General features: G+C 51.2%; 1 pseudogene across 1 annotated transcript; it reads right to left on the bottom strand.

The window, feature by feature from the left end:
- Nucleotides 1-2,981: 2,981 nt before the first annotated feature.
- LOC309620444 (putative MAGE domain-containing protein MAGEA13P pseudogene) lies at nucleotides 2,982-5,669 on the bottom strand (annotated as a pseudogene). Its single transcript has one exon. The product of its transcript is annotated as a putative MAGE domain-containing protein MAGEA13P pseudogene (transcript).
- Nucleotides 5,670-6,637: the final 968 nt, after the last annotated feature.

Genomic DNA, 6,637 nt, shown 5'->3' with positions numbered 1-6,637 from the left:
ATAAATAATATTGAATCACATCAATAAGCATTAATGGCTTTGTTAGGGCAGTGTGTGAATGAAACCATTAAAATAGTGGAATTGTTGAGTGTAGAAAATGAGTATGTGAAATACAGCTAACAACAAAGCACATAACATATACAGTAGAGAAGATTGTCAAAATTATCAATTATAGCACTTTTTACATGATATTTACTTTGTGAAAGATAACCATGTGTTGAGAAACTGTGTGTTGATAATAGTCTATGAAAGAAAATGATGAACATTCTAATGAAAATGTTGCGTCAGTCATAAGAAAATAAAAGTGCATTTTCAGGCACAACCTGGAATTAATGCAGTAATGACGGAAGAACGTATTTTTAAAATAACATGATTTATTTATTATGCGCTCTGACAAGAGACATATAAACAACACTCATAGTAATGAACGTGATAATTATAATTCCTTCTCCCCAAATCGCCTGTGTACTGTCCTTCGTATAAATATTGGATCTAATCATATCATGGAGAATATGATTTAGATGTAAATATAATTTTCCCTTTTAAAATATAAGTTAATACTTCTTCTGGATTCTTATCTGTGCAGCACTGTCTTTGAAAGTACGAGGGAAGTTGGATGGCTACGCATAGCTTACTAATTGGATTGCATTTCTTTTTCTTTCTAGTCAGATAAGCAGTAGGCATGCCAGAAGCTGGGTAGAATCCAGCAAGAGGTTGATCAATTTTTTGCAAAGAAACCATTTAGAGGATGTGTATTTATTTTTGGCAGTCAAAATTACATTTTAAAATATTTATAAAGGTAATTCATATGTGTTTCAAAAATGTTGGAAAATTTTAAAACCATGAATAAGAAAATAAAGAAATCAATTATATTTCCACTAGCAGAGAAATACATTGTTGACATTTTGCTGTATATTCTCCTAGCTGTATGTAAGTATGTCTATATTAACATAAATGTGTCCCATAGCCTTTCAATCCTGGTTTTAATTTGAATAAGATTGAAATTTTGGGACATTTGTCATGCCTAGATAATTTAGATTTTAAATTTGCATTATAGGACTTCTGCTTCTGGCCATAATGGAGTAAGAGGAACTGAACTCCTACCTGATATACCTAAAAATCCAGATGAAATATATGAAACAAGTTTTAACTGATTGGACATCAGGCCATGAAGGACAGTGATCTCTAAGAAATGGAAAGCAAATGAGTAAAGTCCTACGATATCCCAGTTTACTGCCTGGGAAGATAATGCAGGCCAATCCTCAATCCCAGACAGAATCTGGTGGCAACATAGACCGGCAGTCATAGCCACAGGACACCCGCCCTCTAGTGTCCCAACAGCTCAGAATCCGTGGGAGGCAGCCTGAGCTGGGGACAACACCTGGATCATTTTTCAATGCATGTTCACACCCAGCCCTTTTGCTGCAGAGTCTCTGAGGTGATTAGTCCCAGGGGTTGCCCCTCCAATTGCCCCCTCCTTGTGGCTGCGCACTGCCTCCCACTCTTCACTGGTGCCCCTGGCCTGTCTCAGCTGGCAGACGTCGGTCACCACCGCACTCACTCACATAGCCCAGCTGCTCCGGAGGGGTCCACTGCCCACAGGGGCACATCCCAGCCTCCAGCAGGCATCAAGACAGCTCCCTGCCCGGGGACACTGGCAAGGGAGCACTGGACCACGAGAGGTGTCAAGAAATGGAGCTCACCCAAACGATGCAGGGGGGCAGCTGTGCTCTTCCTGACAGGACACAGGGGCGACTCTAAGGCAGCGGGTGGTGTCCAGCATGTGGCTGGTCCACTCCTCCCAATGACCTACCCACTCAGACCACACTGAGACTTCCAGCTGGTCACGAGGATGCCGAGATTTCCCAGCCTATTCTTGTAAGGCGTCCAGTACCACCCACCCAGATTCCCCACCATCTCTCCTTCTGGGCCCTGAACTCTGGACTCAGAGAGCCCTGACTGCCAGCCTGCCTGGGGCCCTCTGGACTCGGTTCTGTACGTGCTCTCTTGTGGGCTCTGGCAATTGCTCTCACCAGGATGCTCTCAATGACCCTCACTGACTGAGAGTATCCTTCCCTGGCTCCTGGTCATTCTGGCCAAGTCCTTGCTTCTCAAAGTAAAGGGGAAAGGTCCTGCTGACATTTCAGAATTTTAAGTCATGCCCAGAGGAATCCCTTTACTCAGGACATCACTGCACAAATCCAGTTTTATATGCGTGAGGGATTAAGTTAATTTTCTGCTTAACCTAATGAGAAAATGGGAGACATACTAAAATAACTTTGACACAGTATTTGGGGCTGTTCCACTGGGAGCAGGGTCCAGTCTTCAGAGAAGAGGAAGTGACGAGCCGGTCAGCAGGCCAGGATCCAGAGCTGACAGGAGGGCACATGAAGGAAGACCAGTGGAAGCGTGCCTAACGCAGGAAAGTGCCAGGCCCGGACAGAAGTGCCAGCACCTGGGCACACTCAGCTCCCAGGAAGCCTGGGACCCAGGCAGGAGGACCAGAGGTAAATAAAGCCCACAGACAATCCCCAAGTCCAGTTTCTCACCGCCTCCTTCCTTCTTTGGGCCTGCTTTTAGCACATTGGACACAGGGCCCTTCTTTTTGTTGCCATGATGCAGTACTGGGAAGGGAAACGAACTCAGAGACAAAAGGTTGGCCTCAGGCTGGGAGTAGTGGGGACAGCCTGGACCTCGATGAATTCAGACCAGGGATCCAGTCCCAGCTCTGTCACTTACTGGACATGTGATACTGGGTCCATGGCCAAGTGGCCAATATGAGCCTTAGTTTCTTCATTTGGGAAGTGGGTTTAATAAGCCCTGACTTGTGGGACTGCTGGAATGTACAGTATATAATGTAAGTCAAGCACATGGCCTGGCATTTAATGGATCTTTAATAATAGCAGTAATTCTAATATGATTTTGACCCCAGACTCTATCAGTCTCTCCTGGGATTGTGTGTGTGTGTGTGTGTGTGTGTGTGTGTGTGTGTGTGTGTGCGCGCTCCATGGCATCTCAGAGAACACACAGCACTCTAGGACATAAAACAAGTGAGCCCCAAATGCTGCTTTGTAAATAAAAGTCAGTAAATTTTCCCTGTTAGTGGATATAATCTTTAATTTGGATATTGGGAAGTCTTCCCCAGTTGAATGCAACTCAAAGCTTCTGGAATTTGAGTCAAGGACTAACTCCTTTCCCCTCTCCCAGCTGCTCTTCCATCCAAACAACTATTTTCATTCATTCATCTCACCCCCACCAAAAATCTAGCCCTTGCTTAGAGTTGGCCAAATTGCACTCAAGATAACTTAATTAAAATGTCCTCTCAGTGGCATGGGCTCTGGATCTCCCAGGCCAGGGAAAAAGTGCCAGCCTCTGGGCACCACTTCAAAGAAATATCAGCCTTTTCTCGGGAAATCCTTGCAGATGATGTGTACAGAACACCAAGTCTGTGCACTGTGTTCAGTGGCGTGGGGACAGAGGGGCAGGACACCTGCTCCAGGTGGAGACTGGGCTATGTTTCTCCACGATCCCAGAGAAACTGCCAGGACCAGTTTTCCATTCTAGGCTTTTCTCTCACCTCTAAGACCCCACCTATAAGCACAAATGAGCCAGTGAGCCAGGACTCTCATTTATTAAGATTTAATTTCTCACACATTGTTTAATTAGCCAAGCAAATCGAGGTGTGTACCTTTAATCTTACAAAACAACAGACTAAATGGGATACAGGATTCTTAGGATAACCATCTTTTACATTTTTTTCTTCTACTTCTCGATCCCATCTATTTTACTCCTGGGCCCTTGCATGTTTCTAAGGAAATTCCTATTCCAATGCCATGTTATCCTGTTCCAGATCACAAAACATGATGAAAGATTTCCCAATTTGTTTTACAGACTAGCAAAATTCTTATTCTAAAGCCTGACAAACAGCAACAAATATGTGACCAACGTTATTCACGAACCTAGACTCTAAAGCTAAAAACCTTTAGGAAAAAAAAAGATAAAATCCGCAATGCAGCCCCCCACTATTTAGAACCTTGACTTCACACACAGAGTGGGGAATCTTCCTCTGACTTCACTCAGGGCAGGCGGGGCTGCTGGGCATGACACTGGGGCTGCCACTGGCCATGGCAGAAGTAGCATCCCCTGCGGCAGCTCTGGCCTGGGCTCTCTCTTTCTCATCTCTCAAAGCTTCCTCATACCAGGGTGAGAACGCAGCGGGGTCAATCTCGTTGATCTTGGCAAAAAACTCCAGGACTTTCATCTTGCTGGTTTCGGCGTGGGCCCTCAGGCCCCACAGGAATTCGTACTGTGGAGGATCACTGTTGGGCACCTGCTGGCGCTCCAGGTACTTTTCCTCCACCAACTCTTTGGTGATGAGCTTCTTGGTCTCCCTGTAGCTGAGGTTCTTCTGCCCAACATACGCCGCAATAATACTCAGCACTTCCCAGACTTTCTCCTCAGGGGCACGGTCGCCCTGCATGAAGATCACACCCAGCATCAGTACCAGGACGCCGGTCTGGGGAATGCCCTGCTCATCACTCAGCATCCCGTTGTAGGTGAGGTCTAGTATCTTCACGAGCACATAGGAGTGGCTGGTGGGGTCCACTTCCTTCACTTCAATGCCAAAGACGATCTCCATGCAGTCACAGGCCTTGCAGAAGATCTCAGGGAAGTGGTCCTTGTGCTCTTTGACGATACTCCTCAGCATTTCTGCCTTCGTGATGGGCTCCTTTTTTACATGCTTGACACTTAAGAACTGCACCAATTCAGCCACCTTCTTGCTCACCTTGTCATGGAACAGGAACTCGGGAGCCTGGGAGGCGCTCACGCCCTCTTCCTGGCTGTGGGAGCCCTCATTTGATCTGCTCGATGGAGTGGCTTCGACGGCCACGGAGGAGGCGCAGGCTGCCTGGGGACTCTGGGGAACGCTCTGCGCTCCAGCAGCAGGCACAGCCTCTGCGGTGCCCTGGATCGAAGGAGAGCGTGAGGGGGCAGCGGCCTCCCCCTCCTCAGCTACGGCAACCTGTGCGCCCACCAGGCCCTGAGCCTCTTTCTCGGCCTGAAGGCCTACTGCAAGCACGTCGCGCTGACTCTTCTGACTGTGAAGCATGATGATGCGTGTTGGGGGCAGCAGGCAGGGCTGTGGGCAGGGCGTGCTGATGGCGGCCAATTGATCTGCGGGAGAGAGTGTGAGAAACTCAACCCTGTCAGCTCTGACCACGGCCATCTTAATAGGTCTTCCCTTAGACAGTGCTCTGGGGGGTCTCCTGTCTTCCTGACTGGTCTGTGCCCTAAGAACCAGTGGGAGGACCTGTGAAACTCCTCAGGGTGTAACCAGCCCGCTCAGCCTGCAGATTCCAGGTAAGACAGTAGGCTGTGCGAGGCCAGGCACTGTGGTGTCCCCTCTGTTCTGGTGTGTGGGGGGGGCCCACTGGTCGACATTCAGGGTCCTCACCTTGACTGACTCCCGGCCCTTCCTGGGCTTCCTCTGCTCTGCTGACCCGAGGACACATGCCTCAGACCAAGAGCCTCGCTCCCGGGGTTACTTGAGTCCCTATAAGAGGAACTGAGGGGCACCTCAGGCTGCAGACTGCAGTCACAACCCTGCCCCCAACCCCCAGCGCTGACAGGAGGGGGAAGGCCGGACTTTGGGACGCTCCCACCGTTCTGGGGTGGACGGCCCCATCAGTGCCCACTCGGGGTCCTCGTCTTCCTCCCGGCCAGGCAGGCCCGCGACCCACCCCTCTGCTGCTCTGAGACAGAACTCTCAGAACAAAGCTCACACTCCCGAGACCAAGAGGAGGGCACGCATTCGGCCACGCCTGCCCAGGGCCTCCCTGGGGTGACAGTAAGGGCTGGACGAACTCTGGGGACCCTGCTCTCCTGGAATACACAGATCATCACAGTCCCTGTCTTAAGGCCTGGGACTCCTCCCTCTGTTGACCTGAGGTCACCCTCCTTAAACCAAGGCCTCACTTCCTGAGACAGCGGAGGAGGAAGTGAAGGGGCGCCACACTCGACCACCACTCCCTGTGTCCTGTCATGGCTGCCAGCAGGGGCAGGGAGGCGCCGGGCCCCATCTGCTCTTCCACAGGGGGTCCGCCCCGCCCCCCACCTTCCAGTTAACTCCTGGCAGAGCCTGAGACTCGTGCCTCTGCTGCACTGAGGCTCCGCGAGGGCAGCAGGCGGGAGTGCGTTCTGCCCCTTCAGCTGACCTGAGACTGCATCCCTGAGGCCCAGGCTCTGCCTCGCCGAGACCGGACAAGGGAGCGCAGGGGACTGGAGCGGCCCTGCTTGGGGGTCTCCCGGGGTTGACAGCGGGCGTGGGACGCGGCCAGAGGCCCGTCTCTCCGCAGCTGAAGGGCCTCCCTGTCCTACCCCATGAGTCCTCACCTCCGCTCCTGGCAGGGCTGCGGCTCCTTCCTCTGCGGACCCGAGGGTGAACCCCCCAGACCACGGCGGCCACCTCACGGGGACCACCGGGCGGGGCGGGAGGCCGGGTCTCTGCCCGACAGGCCCTCGGAGTCCTTGCGGCCGGTGGCGGGGGAGGTGCCGTGTCTGCCCAGCCCCGGCTGCGTCCCGGCCTGCTGGTCGCCCTCGGCGCTCCCGAGATGACCACACACATTCCCGTGGGGCC

This window comes from Balaenoptera borealis (assembly GCF_965194805.1).
Source record: "Balaenoptera borealis genome assembly, chromosome: X".
In the NCBI taxonomy this organism is placed as follows: Eukaryota; Metazoa; Chordata; class Mammalia; order Artiodactyla; family Balaenopteridae; genus Balaenoptera; species Balaenoptera borealis.
The sequence above is the reverse complement of the archived record's forward strand: the minus strand, read 5'-3'. Positions and strand labels throughout refer to the sequence as shown.